General features: G+C 42.5%; 1 protein-coding gene across 2 annotated transcripts in view; it reads left to right on the top strand.

Annotated features, from left to right (window-relative positions):
• The window catches only part of PLAC1 (placenta enriched 1), a 198513-nt gene that overhangs the window by 30612 nt on the left and 151222 nt on the right, over positions 1 to 16679 (top strand). The gene's annotated exons all lie outside the window — the stretch shown is intronic.

Here is a 16679-nt window from a genome sequence, read left to right as displayed (position 1 = left end):
AGCTCAAGGTTTCTCCTCGCCCACAGTCGTGCTTTGTGATAATCCGGCAACAGCCAAACCTCAGTCACTGCTTTAAATGGCCCTATCTCAGCATTTAAGAGCATTTTCCAGGGGCTGACCTTCATAAAGATTGGGTTTTCTTTGAGATCCTGTTAAAAAACGGAGTAAGCATTGTGGGCACATGCTCATCACAACCCAGGGAACAAACTGTTGGCGAGGAGTGTAGTAGAGCCCACATACAGACCAAATGCATTAATTATGAGTGGTTCTTATCTTGTGATTAAAACAGATCTGGCAGGCCTGGAACTTGGCAGCCCTTGGTTAGCTATTAGTTCTATGCTACTGTACCGGCTGGGCAGTCATAAAACTGTATCTCTTTGAAAAATGGTCCATCATGTAGAACAGCCTCCTCTGCACCCATTAGCTCAAATTGATATGACTTGATGGCCCAGTCTTGGGCTTCTCAGATGCTGGATTTAATTTCTGTCTGGAGCTTTAGGAAATCTGGAGGAAGGGACACAAGGGCTGCATGCAGTGAGGTAGGGTCAGAGGATGTATGCACCAGCCCCCACCTCCATCTACACCACTCCCCTTCCTGCTGGAAAGCATCCCTCTAGTTCATGTTGCCATTGTGTGCCCCCACTCTGTCAAGCCCTGTTAAGGAATTAACTACAAGTTGGGAGTTCATTGGTAAGATCCTGGGACATGACTTGCAGGTGCAATCACAGCTTACTGCAGCCTCGACCTCCTGGGCTCAAATGATCCTCCCACCTCAGCCTTCCATGTAGCTGGAACTACAGGTGTTTGCCATCAGTCCCAGGTAATTTTTTATACTTGTATATTGACAGGAGTCTCAAGGAGGCAAAAGCCCCCAAGGATGGAAGCCATAGTGCTGGGATAAGAACTCATAGGGTAGATATTTTTGGACTGAGTCTTATCAGAAGACACTGGGGGAATTTCAGGGATCAGAAGGGTGTGATTGGGAAAACAGGGGCAGAGCTTCCCAATGCCCTGGAAATCCCACCAAATAGACCACACTGAGTCTCCAATCAGATGGTGCCAATCTTTCTGCTCCACCCCGGCAGTAGTAGGCTTACGATATTGCTAGATAGCATTCATGAAGTTCCAGATAGGCCAAGTACTTTTGCAAGTTCATGAGCAGGCCCCTAGCGTAGTCTAGTTTGTAGTCTAGATGAGAAGGCTGTTGCTAATGCTTGAATGGGCTTTTATTTGATTATTTGATTTAAATGTCTCAAACATGGAGCAAGGACCTAATCTATTGACAAAAACATGAATTTGGGAATCAAATCCAACTACTGCTCATTTATTCACCTTCAAAAGTTGAGCATTTTATATTGAGCATTAAATCTGTGCCAGGCACAGTGAAAAGCATTCATGTGACAGGTAGGTACAATTATATCCCCATTCTATAGAGATACAAACTGACGCTTGGGCATATTCATCTCTGTTGCACAGCTCTAAAGTAGTGGCGCTGGAATTAAAAACAGTGTAGCACAGAGCATAGGTTGTAAAGTCAGGTTGCAGGAATATTCATATTCTTATAGATAGATGTGTAAAACTAAGGGATGTTTCTTTTCATAAGTGTTCTCTGGAGGAGCTCTCAGCCCCACATGGGAAAATAGCTCTGTCACTCAGAGGACAGCTTTAGGAGGAGGACACAGGCGTGGGTACCGTCAGCATATAGAAGGCAAGTGAAGCCAAGGGAGATGAGAGGAAGGGCCAGAAAGACTTGCTCCAGGTCACACGACCATCAAGGACAGAGCCAAGCCCAGGCAAGAGCACTTCACCCATTGCCGTTTCCTTCAGCTGCAACTTCCATACCAAGAGGCGGCTCCATCCTTTCCTTGCCCCCTCAAAAATGGTAACATTTGTCTGTTGCAGCGTGCAAGCTCACACCTTTCTCTCATATGGAGCTTTCAGGTCCTCATGTGCTTGTGCTTTCCTCCCTGGATCGGAGTGCATCTTCATGTGCTGTCCACATGTGTACGACAAAACTATCTCTCTGGGGCCGGGTGTGATGGCTCACACCTGTAATCCCAGCACTTTGGGAAACTGAGGCAGGCGGATCACTTGAGGTCAGGAATTTGAGACCAGCCTGGCCAACATGGTGCAACCCCATCTCTACTAAAAATACAAAGTTAGCCGGGTGTGGTGGTGCACGCCTGTAATCCCAGCTACTTGGGAGGCTAAGGCAGGAGAATCACTTGAACCTGGGAGGTAGAGGTTGCAGTGAGCCGAGATCAAGCCATTGCACACCAGCCTGGGCAACAAGAGCGAAACTCCGTCTCGGAAAAAAAAAAAAAAAGAAACAAAAAACACCTATCTCTCTGGAAAGAATATCATAATGGCGTATATGCTCTTTTCTGGGCCTTTGTTTCAGGGGACAAGAATCTTAAGCCAAAGGAACAAATCCCTAACAGTGGAATTTCAGGCATCAGCCAGCAGGTGGGTGGGTTAATAAAGAGAGATTGAGAGAAGGCACCGTTCTGCCACTCCTGAAATCATACACCTGGCTCTGAGTTTCAGTCCCCTGTTTGGAAACCATAGCTGGAAAAGTCTCAGCTGCCCCTGACATGGTCAAATGGAAAGTGCATGGGCTCTGGAGTCAGACTGTCTGGGGTCATGTTCTAGCTCTGCTACTTACTAGCTGTAGGACCTTTCATAAGTTACTCACTGCGTGGTGCCTCTGTTTTCTCATTCTATAAAACAAGATAGGAATAGTACATAATTCACAGGGTTCTTAGGTGGGTGAATCTAGATGACTTGAATACATATAAACACTTAGCAGAGTGTCTGTGTACCGGGCACAATGGGAAGCACTTAATGAATAGTATCTAATCTTATCATTTCTCTGCTAAAGCTACCTCTTCTTTTAGGTCCCTTAACTAGGTAGGTCACTTTAGAGAAACTCAATTAATTCAACTGGAATTATTGAGTGTCTGTTGTGTGCCCAGCACTGTGCTGGGGACACTGTGAGGAATACAGGAGAAATCTATGAAGGAAGAACTGTTCTCAAGGAGCTTTTTAGGCAGGGTGTTTTGAGCTTCCTCCAAGAGCCTAACTAGCAGCCACGTGGAGAGGCCCATGGCTCTTCCTTACATAGTAGCATAGCAAGGGGTTTAAACTCGTGGGCTGTGCAATCAGGCAGGCATATCGTCTCTGCCTCCTGACTGAGGTGTGATGTTGGGAAAGGTACACTACCTCCCTATTTCTCAGTTTCCTCATCTATAAAATGTGTATCATAATTACATCTTTATACATTGTGTGCCCATCAACATGGATTTATAATTATTGATTTATGCAATTGTCTTTTCAATCAGATAGGAAAAAAGGGAGTTTCAAAATACCTTAAAATCTTTAACATTTACCTTTAAATATTAAATTTACTGGTGTTCTTTTCTTTCTTCCTGTGGATTCAAACTACTATCTGGTGTCTTGTCATTTCAGCCTGAGAGGTTCCCTTTATCATTTCTTGTAGTGAAGATCTCTTAGCAACAAACTTTCACTTTTTGTCTAGCTGGGAATGCCTTCATTTCTCCTTTATTTTAAACAGCAGTTTGGTTGGGGATAGAATTTTTGGTTGACAGTTGTTTGCCTTTCAGCACTTTGAATATGTCATCACACTGGCTTCTGGTCTTCATGGTTTCTGATGAGAAATCAACTGTTAATTTTATTGGGGGTCTTTTGCGTGTGACGAGTCACTTCCCTCTTGCTGCTTATAAGATTCTCTTTGCCTATGGCTTGTCACAGTTTGATTATGACATATCTAGATATGGACATTTTTGAGTTTATCCTACTTGGAGTTAGTGGTGCTTTTTGGCTGTGTAGGTTAATGTTTTTCATCAAATTTGGGGAGATTCTGCCTATTATTTCTTCAAACATTCTTTATACTCCTTTCTTCCTCTCCTCTCCTTCTGAAACTCCCATTAAGTGTACATTGTTATGCTGGATGGTGTCCCACAGGTGTCTGAGGCTCTGACATTTTTCTTCATTCTTTTTTCTTTCTGTTTCTCACACTGGATAATATGAATATCTTCAAATGTGCTGATTCTTCTACCCATTCAAACCCACCGTTGAACATCTTTAGTGAATTTTTCACTTTGGTTATTATATTTTTAATTCAAAAATTTCTATTTTGTTGTTTTAAAATAATTTCTATTTATATTTTCTATTGAGATATCACTCTCATATTTTAGTTCTTTAGACATGGTTTCCTTTCGCTCTTTGAACCCATTTGAAATAGCTGATTTAAATCTTTGTGTGAAAAGTCCAATGTCAGGCCTTTCTCAGGGACAGTTTCTATTGATTGTTTTCTTTTCCTGTGTATGGGCTATTTCTTTGCAGATCCCATACGTTTTTTGTTGAAAACTGGGCATTTTGAATATTATAAGGTGGCATCCTGGAAATCAGATTCTCTGTCCTCCTGAGGGTTTGTTGTTGTTGCTGCTTGTTGTAGTACTTATTTGTTTAGTGACATATTCTGTTTGAACTTCTACCAGAGTTGGCTGGCCCTATCTCATAGCTACAATTTGCAAAGTATAACTCCCCCTACTGTTTGCTTTGGCTGCCCCACAACTCTTTTGATGAAACTTAAAGCCAGTCATTAAGAGAAGCGAGATATAAATATGAAGCTTGTCTTGATGCCTCTTAGATCTTCACTGAGCAACCTCTGTTCAAGTAACTCATAAATTACAAGGCAAATCAGCATTCATTATCTGCCTTTATGTCAGAATGAGAAAAAAATGAGAGATTTACATGGCATGCGAGAAGATCCCATTCCACTCTTCTATGAGGCGTTAAAGGCTCCCTCTTAAGTGAAATAAGCCACAATCCAGAAGGAGAATGGAAATCCATGTCACTTGAGAGAGATGCCCCTAGCCCTTTCCTTCTATTTGCAAGCCTCCCTACTTTTGAGGGAGGGGGAGCACACCCCTGCTAACCGGAGTTGTCTAGGTCCTGTTGTGTTACCAGAGACAGGGGTGCCTATGTGAGGCTGTCTCTCCACAGCAAAGGAGGCAGCCTTAGGAAATTGGGAGGTAATCAGAGACTGGGCCAGAAGGACTGGTAACATAGCCTGAGGAGCATGGGCAGAGTTTCTCCAGCACGATGGGGATAAGGAGGAGGGAGAGAAAGGGGGAAAGGGAGATAGGCAATGGGATAAAATATGGTCAGTAAATTCTGTGACACTGGGGCAGGCTTAGATCAATGGGTAGTTTGCCTTTCCTGACTCCATATTTTCACCAGGAAGGTTTTTTTGTTTTGTTTTGTTTTGTAAGACAGAGTCTTGCTGTGTCACCAGGCTGGAGTACAGTGGTATGATCTCGGCTTACTGCAACCTCCACCTTCTGGGTTCAAGCAATTCCCCTGCCTCAACCTCCCGAGTATCTGGGACTACAGGCACATACCCCCATGCCTGGATAATTTTTTGTATTTTAGTGGAGTCAGGGTTTCACCATGTTGGCCAGGATGGTCTCGATCTCCTGACCCCATGATCCGCCCGCCTCGGCCTCCCAAAGTGCTGGGATTACAGTCGTGAGCCACAGCGCCTGGCCAGGAAGTTTTTAATATTGTTATTTTGTCCTTGAAATATTCCTTAAGCATCAACCTTATACATTCATTCAACAATTATGTACCAAGTGTCAGGCACTAGAAATACTGAGATGAATAAAACAGGTCCTGATTATAAGGGAAAGTAATGTATAGACAATTACAGTAGTGTGAGAGCAGGAGTGTGACTGAGGGAAGGCCAGGGAGCTGGATCTGCAAGGAGACCCCTCACTCCAGCTTGGAGTAGGGGTAGGAAATAGAATTTGTAAGGCTTCTAGCAAGAGGTAGTACATGAGATGAATCTCTAACCTTAAAGCACAATAAATTTGTCAAGCATCATTGGCCAAAGAGAGTGTGCGAGGGTGCAAACATCCTAGCGAGAAGGAACAGAAGCCAGAAGGAGCTTCTGGTATATTCTGATACATTCTGAGATGGAAAAATAGCTTTGGAAGATGGACATAGGGTGTATGGAGGGTTCCAGAGGAGATTAGATTAGAAATTTAAATAAAGCCAGATCATGAAATGCCCTGCATGTTTTTTGTTTGTTTTGTTTTTTGAGACAGTCTCATTCCATCACCCAGGCTGGAGTGCAGTGGTGTGATTTCAGCTCACTGCAACCTCTGCCTCCTGGGTTCAAGCTATTCTCCTGCCTCAACCTCCCAAGTAGTGGGGATTACAGGCACCCGCCACCACACCCGGCTAATTTTTATATTTTTAGTAGAGACAGGGTTTCACCATGTTGGCCAGGCTGGTCTCAAACTCCTGACCTCAGGTGATCAACCCACCTGAGCCTCCCAAAGTGTTGGGATTACAGGCATGAGTCACTGTGCCTGGCATGCCCTGCATGTTTTAAGGAGGCATCTGTGCTTTATCTTGAAGGTATGAGGGAGTCAACAAAGGATTTCACAGGGGAATGACCTAGATAGTATAGTAAGGCAGTTAAGAGTGCAGAATCTATGTATCAGTGACGTTCAAAGTGTAGTTCAGGTACCAGCAGTCTCAGTGTCACTGGGAACTTGTTAAAAATGCAAATTCTTGGGCCCCATTCTAGACCTACTGAATCAAAAACTAGAGATAGGCCCCAGTCATCTGTGTTTTAACAAGCTCTCCAGGTGACTCCAATGCATGCTCAAGCTAGAGAACTACTTCCCTACACAGACCACCTAGGTTGGGAGCCTAGCTCTCTCACTATATAACCTTGGGCAAATTCTAAACTCCAGTGAAGAGAGGGGGTAAGGGGAGGGGACAGGAAGTGAGGGAACAGCCATGACACTAAACTAAGACCCACAGGCCATATAAACATGGTTGGTCATCCAGAAGGAATCTGAGTGACAGTGACATTCATGATAATAGCTCACAATTATTAAGAGCTTACTGCAGACCGGGTATTATTCTAAGAACTTTACAAATATTAATCTACTTAATCCTTACAACTTTATAATCCTATTTTTCAGCTGAGGAAACTGGGGCTCAGAAAGGTAAAAATATGGAGTGATGTGGAGAGATGTTTACAATTAAAGTGGGAATTGGTTTTTTTGTTTTGTTTTGTTTTGTTTTTGACACAGGGTCTCACTCTGTCACCCAGGCTGGAATGCAGTGGCACGATCACAGCTCACTGCAGCCTCGGCCTTCCAGGCTCCAGCCATCCTCCCACCTGCCTCCCAAGTAACTGGGACTACAGGCACACTCCACCATGCCCAGCTAATTTTTGTATTTTTTTGTAAACATGGGGTTTCGTCATCTTGCCCAGGTTGGTCTCGAATTCCTGGGCTCAAATGATCCTCCCACCTTGGCCTCCCAAAGTGCTGGGATTACAGGCATGAGCCACTGCACCCAGCCAAGTTTTGTTTTTATTGAAAGAAAAAACCCGTAAATCATGTATATATGCATGGAAAAAGACTGGGAGGAAATAGCCCAACATACTCATTGTGGTGGTGCAATTGCAGGCATTTTAAATTTCTTTTTTGTAGTTATCTTTGTTTTCCAGAATTTCTATAAAAAGTTTATATTGCTTTTGTAATCAGGGAAAACACCCTTTTGAAAAAGAAAATAAATTGAGCACGTGCACTTGAGGAAGATGTGAGCATCCTCTCAGTGCACAATGCAGACCCACAGAAAGAAAAATGCACGCTGCTTGTCACTATTTCATGCAAGAGGATTCTGAGGGACTTATCACATTGGCACGCAGTGAGGGAACTGGTGGAGGAGTTTCTCTCAGGTCTCAGAACTGGGAAGAGCTATAGTGATTTGCTTTTTATCTTATAGTCACTGTTACTCATGTAACTCAATGATCTTTCAACTTTTTTTTTTTTTTTTTGCCTGAGACTTCCTTGAGATTTTTAAACTTTTTGTTTCAAAGTAATTTTAGATTTACATGAAAGCTGGAAAAAAATCAGTGCAGATAGATAGTTCCTTAACACCCTTCATCCAGCTTTCCCTAATGTTAACTGAGTTAACCATAGCACAGTTTCCAGATCAAAACTAGGAAATCCACAATGGTACAATAATATTGACTAAACCATAGAGTTTATTTACATTTTCCCAGTCTTTTCCACTAATGTCTTTTTTTCTGTTCCAGAAGTCAGTCTAGGATCCCACCTGATATCGCATTGTCATGTCTCATTATCCTCCTTCAATTTGACAGTTCTTCAGTCTTTGTCTTTTGTGGCTTTGACATTTTGTAAGATCCTGGTCAGCTACTTTGTAAAATGTCCCTTGATTTAGATTTGTTTTATGTTTTTTTTCATGATTAGATTGAGGTTACAGGTTTTTTGAGGGAAATATCAGGGAAGTGATATTATGCCATTCTTAGCACTCTCTGATCTTTTAATAACTGTGTCCCCTTAAACATTTTTATCATGCAATTTTAAAATTATAAGCGCAAATGGTTGCAAAGATGTTTATTTCCAATCTGTTGTAAATATCAGCATTTGAAATGCAATTACTTCACTCTTTTAAAAGTATTCAATGGAATCTAAATACCAAAGTCATTTTTACCCACCATTATTTTATTTTAAAATACATGAAGATTTTTTAAAACATTTAACATTTTACTCCTTGTATCTGTATTTCTAGTCCACTTTCCTCAGATAATTTTATCTTAAGGTAATACATTTTTAGCTGGGAGCGGGGGGCTCATGTCTGTAATCTCAGCACTTTGAAAGGCCAAGGCAGGAGGAGTGCTTGAGGCCAGGAGTCAAGACCACTCTGGGCAACATAGAGAGAGCCCTGTATCTACAAAAGAAACATTTTACAAAATCAACCAGGTGTGGTGGTGCGTGCCTACTGTCCCAGATACTCAGAGGCTGAGTTGGGAGGATCGCTTGAGCTTGAGAGGTTGAGGCTGCACTGAGCCATGATCCTGCCACTGCACTCCAGCCTGGGTGACAAAGTGAGACCCTATCTCAAAAAAAAAAAAAAAAAAAAAAGTAGTACATTTTTATACCTAAAAGGTAAGGCTTAAAATGCTCACCCTATGTGACTTCTCTGTAACAAAAAATATGCTTTATAAATTGAAATTGATTTATACTTGCTTTTTATCATAAAGCACTATTAGAATTATTATGATTATTATACACAGTGATCAAAACAAGTATATTTAAAGTTTTTTTAAAAATAATTATTCCTCGTGAAAAGTAAATTTTTATTTAAATATCTCTCTTAATGAAATGAATGGGATTTTCTTTTCAGGTATCCAGGATAAATAACACTTATTGCTAGAGACAGTATTCAGCATCACATTCTTTTTTTTTTTTTTTTTGAGACAAGGTCTCATGTTGCGCTGGCTGGACTCAAACTCCTGGGCTCAAACAGTCCTCGTGCCTTAGCCTCCTGAGTATCTTGGACTGTAGGCTCTCACCTTTCAGCATCAATTCTATTTCTAATTTTTTAATATATTTAAGGGCTGAATAAACTTGTTTATATAAGAAAAAGAAAATTTAAAAGTTTTATTATAGCACTGTCATGTAATTCCATGAACCTCTGGGCTATAAACCAAAAATCAGAGTTATCTCCCTACAAAAATAACTTTTCCATTTTTTATTGAGATATAATTCACATATCACAGAATGCACACCTTTAAACTATATGATTAGTGGTTTTATATATTTAGAAAGTTGTACAACTATCACTACTATTCAATTCCAGAATATTCTCATCATCCCCAAAAAGAAACTCGTTATGTGTTAGCTGTCACTCTCCATTTCCCCCTCGCCCCAACTCCTGGCAAACATTAATTTTTCTGCCTCTGGATTTGCCCATTCTGGTCATTTCATGTAAGTGGAATCACGTAATATGTGGCCTTTTGTGTCTGGCTTATTTCACTTATTTCACTTTGCTGAATGTTTTCAAGGTTTATCCACATTGTAGCATGAATCAGTGCTTCATTCCTTTTTATACCTGTACAATATTCCATTGTATAGATACACCAGATTTTCATTATCCATTCGTCAGCTGATGGACATTTGAGTTGTTTCCATCTTTTGGCTATCCGTGAATAGCAATGCTATAGACATTCATTTATGCCGAGTGCAATGACATGTGCCTGTAGTTTCAGCTACTCAGGAGACTGAGGCAGGAGGGTCATTTGAGCCCAGGAGTTCAAGCCCAGCCTGGGTAGCACAGAGAGATCTCATCTCTAAAATAATAAAAAGAGCACATTGATTTACAAGGTTTTCAGTGGGCACATGTTTTCATTTCTCTTATTGGGTAGCATGGGAACTCTGTGTTTATAGATTTTTGAGGAAATGCCAGACATTCTCAAAATAGCTGCACCACTTTACATTCCCATCAGCAACGTATGAGCATTCCAATTCTTCCACACCCTCACCAACACTTCCTTGTTATTATCTGCTTTTTTTTTTTTTTTTTTTTGAGATGGAGTCTTGCTGTGTCACCCAGGCTGGAGTGCACTGGCGTGATCTCGGCCCACTGCAACCTCTGCTCCCAGGTTCAAGCAATTCTCCTGCCTCAGCCTCCTGAGTAGCTGGGATTACAGGTGCATGCTACCATGCCTGGCTAATTTTTGTATTTTTAGTAGAGACGGGGTCTTATCATCTTGGCCAAACTCATCTTGAGCTTCTGACCTTGTGATCCACCCGCCTCGGCCTCCCAAAGTGCTGGGATTACAGATATGAGCCACCAAGCCTGGCCTGTCTTTTTTTTAAGAGACAAGTTCTCACTCTGTTGCCAAGACTGGAGTGCAGTGGCAGCGATCATAGCTCACTGTAGCCTCAAAATCCTAGGCTCAAGCAATCCTCAGCATCCCAAGTAGCTGGAACTACAAGGTGTGTGCTACCATACCTGGCTAATCTTTTAATTTTTTTTTCAGAGATGGGGTCTTGCTATGTTGCCCAAGCTGGCCTCAAACTCCTAGCCTCAAGTGATCCTCCTGCCCTAGCCTCCCAAAGCACTGAGATTACAGGCGTGAGCCACCGTGCCCGGCCTGTCTTTTTGATTACAGACATCCTAATAGATGTCTTCACTAGGTATCTCTTTGTAGTTTTGATATGTCTTTCCTTAATGGCTAATGATGTTGAGCATCTTTTCATGTACTTATTGGCCATTTGTTTATCTTCTTTGGAGAAATACCTCTTCAGATTCTTTGCCCATTTTTAATTAGGTTATTTGTCTTTTTATCATTTAGTCATGAGAATTCTAGATACTCTAGATACAAGTCCATTATCAGATATATGACTTGCAAATATTCTCTCCCATTCTGCATGTTGCCTTTTCACTTTCTGGGTGGTTTAATTTGCAGTACAAAAGTGTTTCATGCTAGGAAGGCACAGTGGCCCATGCCTGTAATCCTAACACTTCGGGATGCTGAGGCAGGAGGATCGCTTGAGCCCAGGAGTTTGAGAACCAGCTTGGGCAAGATAGTGAGAGCCCATCTCTACAAAAAATAAAAAATATATATATTTAGCTGGGTGTGGTAGCACACTCCTGTGGTCCCAGCTACTAAGGTGGCTAAAGTGGAAGGATGGTTTGAGCCCAGGAGGTCAAGGCTGCATTGAGCTATGATTATGACACTGCACTCTAGCTTGGGTGACACAGCGATACCCTGTTTCAAAAAACAAAATAAAAGTGTTTCATTTTCATATAATCCAATTTATCTCTCTTTTTTTTCCTTTGTCACTTGAGTGTTTGTTGTCCTGTCGTCCTAAGAATTTCTTACCTAATCCAAGGTGAGGAAGATTTACACTTATGTTTTCTTCTGAGTTTTAGTTTTAGTTGTTACACTTTTAGCTCTGGGTCTGTTGCATTACTGTGTACATTTTAAGATCAACATGTCAATTTCTGCCAAAAAAAAAAAAAAGCCAACTGAGATTTTACTAGAGATTACATTGAATCTGTAGAACAATTGGGGGAGTACTGCCATCTTAGCAATATTAAGTCTTCTAATCCATGAACAAGAAATGTCATTCCATTTACTAAGGTCTTCTTTATTCTCTGTCAATGGTGTTTTGTAGTTTTCAGTGTACAAGTTTTGCACTTCATCTGTTAAATTTATTTCTAATTAGTTTATTATTTTATTGCAAATAGAATTGTTTTCTTAATTTGATTTTCAAGTTGTCCATTGTTAGTGCTTAGTCATAGAATTGATTGTTGTGTTTTCTGGCACCCTGCAACCTTGCTGAACTTGATTATTAGCTCTAATAGATTTTTGTGGTTTCTTTAGGATTTTCTGACTGAGGTTATGGCACCTGCAAATAGAGATATTTTTACTTCTTCCTTTCCGATCTGGATGTCTTTAATTTTTTTATCTTGCCTATTTAGCCCAGCTAGAACTTCCAGTACAATATTGAATAGAAGTGGTAAGTGTGGACATTCTTGTATTGTTTTTGATCTTAGGTGGAAATCTTACAGTTTTATACCATTAAATTTTGATGTTAGTTGTGGGTTTTTCATAGATGTTCTTTACCAGATTAAAAGTTACTTTCTATTTCTTGTTTATTGAGTGTTTTTTTGTTTGTTTGTTTTTCATTGAGACGGAGTCTTGCTCTGTCGCACAGGCTGGAGTGCAGTGGCACGATCTCAGCTCACTGCAACCTCCACCTCCCGGGTTCAAGCAATTCTCCCACCTCAGCCTCCTGAGTAGCTGGGATTACAGGTGCCCGCCACCACACCCAGCTAATTTTTGTATTTTTAGTAGAGACGGGGTTTCACCATGTTGGCCAGGCTGGTCTCAAACTCCTGACCTCAAGTGATCCTCCCGCCTTGGCCTCCCAAAGTGCTGGGATTACAGGCCTCCCAAAGTGCTGGGATTACACCTCGCCTGGCCTATTGCGTGCTTTTATCATGAAGGAATATTGAATTTTGTGAAAGACTTGTTCTGCGTCTATGGAGATGAACAGGTAGTTTTTTTTCTATTAATGCAGCATACTACATTGACTGATTTTCTTATGTTGAACCAACCTTGCATCCCTAGGAAAAATCTTATTTGGTCATTATGCATAATTCATTTTATTTGTTGTTGGATTCAGTTTTGTAGTATTTTGTTGAGAATTTTTGTATTTGTGTGATAAAATACACATAACATAAAATTCACCATTTCAACAATTTCAAAGTGTACAACTCAATGACGTTTGTTATGTTCACAATGTTGTGCAATACTTACCACTATGTAGTTTCAAGACATTTTCAGCACGACAAAAGGAAACCCCATACACACTAAGCCGTCATTCTCCCCTCCCCCTGGCAACCACTGATCTGCTTCCTGTCTCTATGTATTTGCCTGTTCTGAATAGTTTTTGCCCAGGTGTGAGGTGAAAAGGGTTTGGGTGAAATATCCTCTATTTAGAAAATGACTATCACAAATTCTTTATCAGTCAGCAGTCAGTCAGCAGCCTGCCCAACACAATTATTCACAGGCCCCTTTTGAACCTCCTGCATTTGGCAAGAAAGGGAGGTGAGCATGGAAAAGGAAGAGGGCACTCTTTCAACTGTCTCCCCTCCTTCTGCTAGAGAAGGGGGGCTATGAAAAGACGACTGCCCAGGATGGCTCCAGGCAAAATATAAACATTTGTTTCTTTTGCCCTCAAATCTCCCCTTTCTGCTGCTATATCCAGGCCCTGGTGGCCTCAAGTAGCCAGGCCCTAGGATATCTCTAAGATCTCTTCCCTCCAGGCGGGGCTGCAGGCCCTGAGACTACTTTTATAATTGGTTTCCTGTTGGGTGTCCCTTGCTTGCAAGCCTTACTTAACTGGCCAGATGGCATCCACTTGCTTGAGCCACGTGCTCTTGTTTGCTAAGACCTCCCTAAGTTATCCTGTCCAATTTCCCTGAACGTGAGGAATGTCAAACCCCAAAGCTGTAAAAATGGTGACTCACTGAAGTCCAAGAAGGAGGTACTTCTGGAGAGCAGGGTGATCTTTATGTACTTTTCAAGTAATGCCCATGGGCAAATTTGTTATTTGGTGAAGCAGGATCAGGGAGTGGGAAGAGAAAGGTGACACCCCCACCCTCACAGTACGCCTTACAGCCCACTCCACAGCTTTGTTAGGAGCTAAGTCTCTGGAGAGATTCTGGGGAATTTTTTTTTTTTTTTCTCCAGGGAGGCTTTCTGGCTTTCACTTCTCCAGACCCCAAGGACACTCCCAGATGCAAGGTGATGTCATTGGAGTGTTTTCAGATAGAGAATTTAAGACTTGCTCTGACCTCATGTGCTTTGTGTTTCCAGTTAAACTCAAACTTTCCAAGACTTGAGTTCATTTACCTTTAATCAAAATTCCCTTTCTGGGCTCCACTTCTAATTACACATGGGCCTCTAAGTCTTCTTGGCCATCAGGTACCAGTTGATCAAAAGTGTCACACATTTAGGTAGGGCCAGTGTGGCTGACATGCCCTTTGAAGTTCAAATAGGGTTGGAAATGAGTGCAATATTGCTCACATGATGTCAAATCTCACATGTTTGAAATAGAGTGTGTGACATTTGACAAATTCAAGCACATGGCAAGGCAGCTATTCTGCTTACAGAGCAAAGATTCCACTAAGGACTAGGGGAGTGACAGCTCATTGGGGCCTGCCTCTTTGTTGACAACAGATTCAGACTGGGGGCTCTTTGTGAGAATCAGAATGCTATTTCCAACCCTTAGGCAAGTAATGGGCTAATGAATGGCTCTAGAATTTTAGGAGACAGACCTCACTCTGGGGGACAGTCCCCACTAAAGGCAAAGTTCTTTCCTCACTCCCACATGTGTGGCTGATAAAAGCTACTTGTCTGGCTGGGTGCAGTGGCTCAAGCCTGTAATCCCAGCACTTTGGGAGGCTGAGGCTTGAGGTCAGGAGGTTGTGAACCACCCTGGCCAACATGGTGAAAACCTGTCTCTACTGAAAAGACAAAAATCAGTAGGGCTAATTTTTGGCATGCACCTATAATTCCAGCTACTCGGGAAGCAGAGGCAGGAGAATCCCTTGAACCCAGGAGGCAGACATTGCAGTGAGCCGAGATTGCACCACTGCACTCCAGCCTGGGTGACAGAGCAAGACTCTGACTCAAGAAAAAAGCTACTTGTCATATGTACGCAATGTAGTTCTCCTTGAAGACTACTCCAAATGGTTTGGGTTTGGCCATCTACCCAGAATGCACACGTACCCAGCACGCACATGTACCCAGCAGGTGCCTTCCTATTTCTACCATCTTTACCCATAACAGGCCTTAGAGTAAGCACTCTTTTTCACTGAGTCAGGTTTAGACCACAGAATCCTCAGGTCGGCACTTCCAGCAGCCTGGGCCAATTGCTTGGAGTTGGTATACAAGATAATGAAAATTGCCATCATTTTACTGAGGACTTATGGGTGAGATACTGGGTAAGTGCATTCTGTGCATTATCTCTTTTAATTCCCACAATAGTCTTGTTATGTACTATTATTCTCATTTTACAGACAAGGAACCAGGGCCAAGGGAAGGTAAGTAAACTTTCTCAAGGTCAAATTGGCAGAACTGGGCTGGAATTCCGGTCTGTTTGACTCCAGAGACTAACCTCTTAACCGTTACGCTATGCCAGTTCATTCATTCACTCAACTAGTGTTTAAAAATCGGCACAGATTCTGTGTTAGCATGGTTCTAGGCCCTGGGGATACAGCAGTCAGAAGATCTTTGCCCAGTAGAACATGACACTGTGTGGGCTTCTGGAGGAAGGCCCTCTGGGAATCAGTGACCTGACACTGGATAATACATCCATTTGCTAGCAGGATGAGGGATCTCAAAAATGTGGGAGCTCCACGCTTAAACACAGGGAGTGTATGAAAAACTCAAGCCACAAGGCAAACAGGCAATGGCAAAGTTTCAGCTCAACCCTGACAGGACTCTGTGTGCTTAGTATAGGCTATAGCCCATGCTCCAGTGTTTGAGAAGGATAACATGCCCTACTGATCTCTGTAACCCTGTGAAGGTCAACCACCCCAGGCCCTCCTAACCATAAGCCAACACTAAGTTTTTCAAGCATCCCAGGTCTGCCTGTCTTTTTTACCATTAGCAGCTGAATGTGTGAAGCTCCTGGTTCCCCGCAAGGAACCCTGGGGGTGGGTCACAGGTGGGGCTGAGCTCACTCTTCCTATAGATACATTTCCCCCTTGTAAAGAGCAAAGGAGACGATCAAAGGCCACCTGGGCCCACTTGCTTGCTAGAGAGACCCGGGGGAGCTGGAAAGGAAAGGGGAGGAGGGGACTGGGGCAGGCTGGAGCTGTGCTGTGATTGATTGGCTTGTTTTGCTCCTGCACTTCTGTTTACCCAGCTGGGCCTGCTGCTGCCCAGAGGACCAGCATGTGCGTAGCCACTCTGGCCGGCCTTTGGGGCAGTGTCAGAGTGAGCTGTGCACTCAGCCATCTCCTGGCAAAACTGAGGCAGGGAAGTTTGTGTTTTATGTCTGCCAATTTCCTGCCCCACTGGGCCTTCTCCCACCTCCAGGGGCACCCCTCCGTAACACACACCCCCCAGTCTCAGCCACAAAATTCTTCAGGTCTTCCTCTTAGTGGAACCTAGTGTCACTCAGGTATCTAAGACACTAACAGGTAAACATCTGCCAACAGCCTCTAGCTTAATTCTTTTAGCATTTCAAAATGCCGGGCTTCTCGGTAATTAATTAGTCCATTCAAGGCAGACAAGAGCA

The sequence above is a fragment of the Macaca fascicularis genome, chromosome X, assembly GCF_037993035.2.
Source record: "Macaca fascicularis isolate 582-1 chromosome X, T2T-MFA8v1.1".
Lineage (NCBI taxonomy): Eukaryota > Metazoa > Chordata > Mammalia > Primates > Cercopithecidae > Macaca > Macaca fascicularis.
Note: the sequence above shows the minus strand (reverse complement) of the source record. Positions and strands in the feature narration are given on the sequence as shown.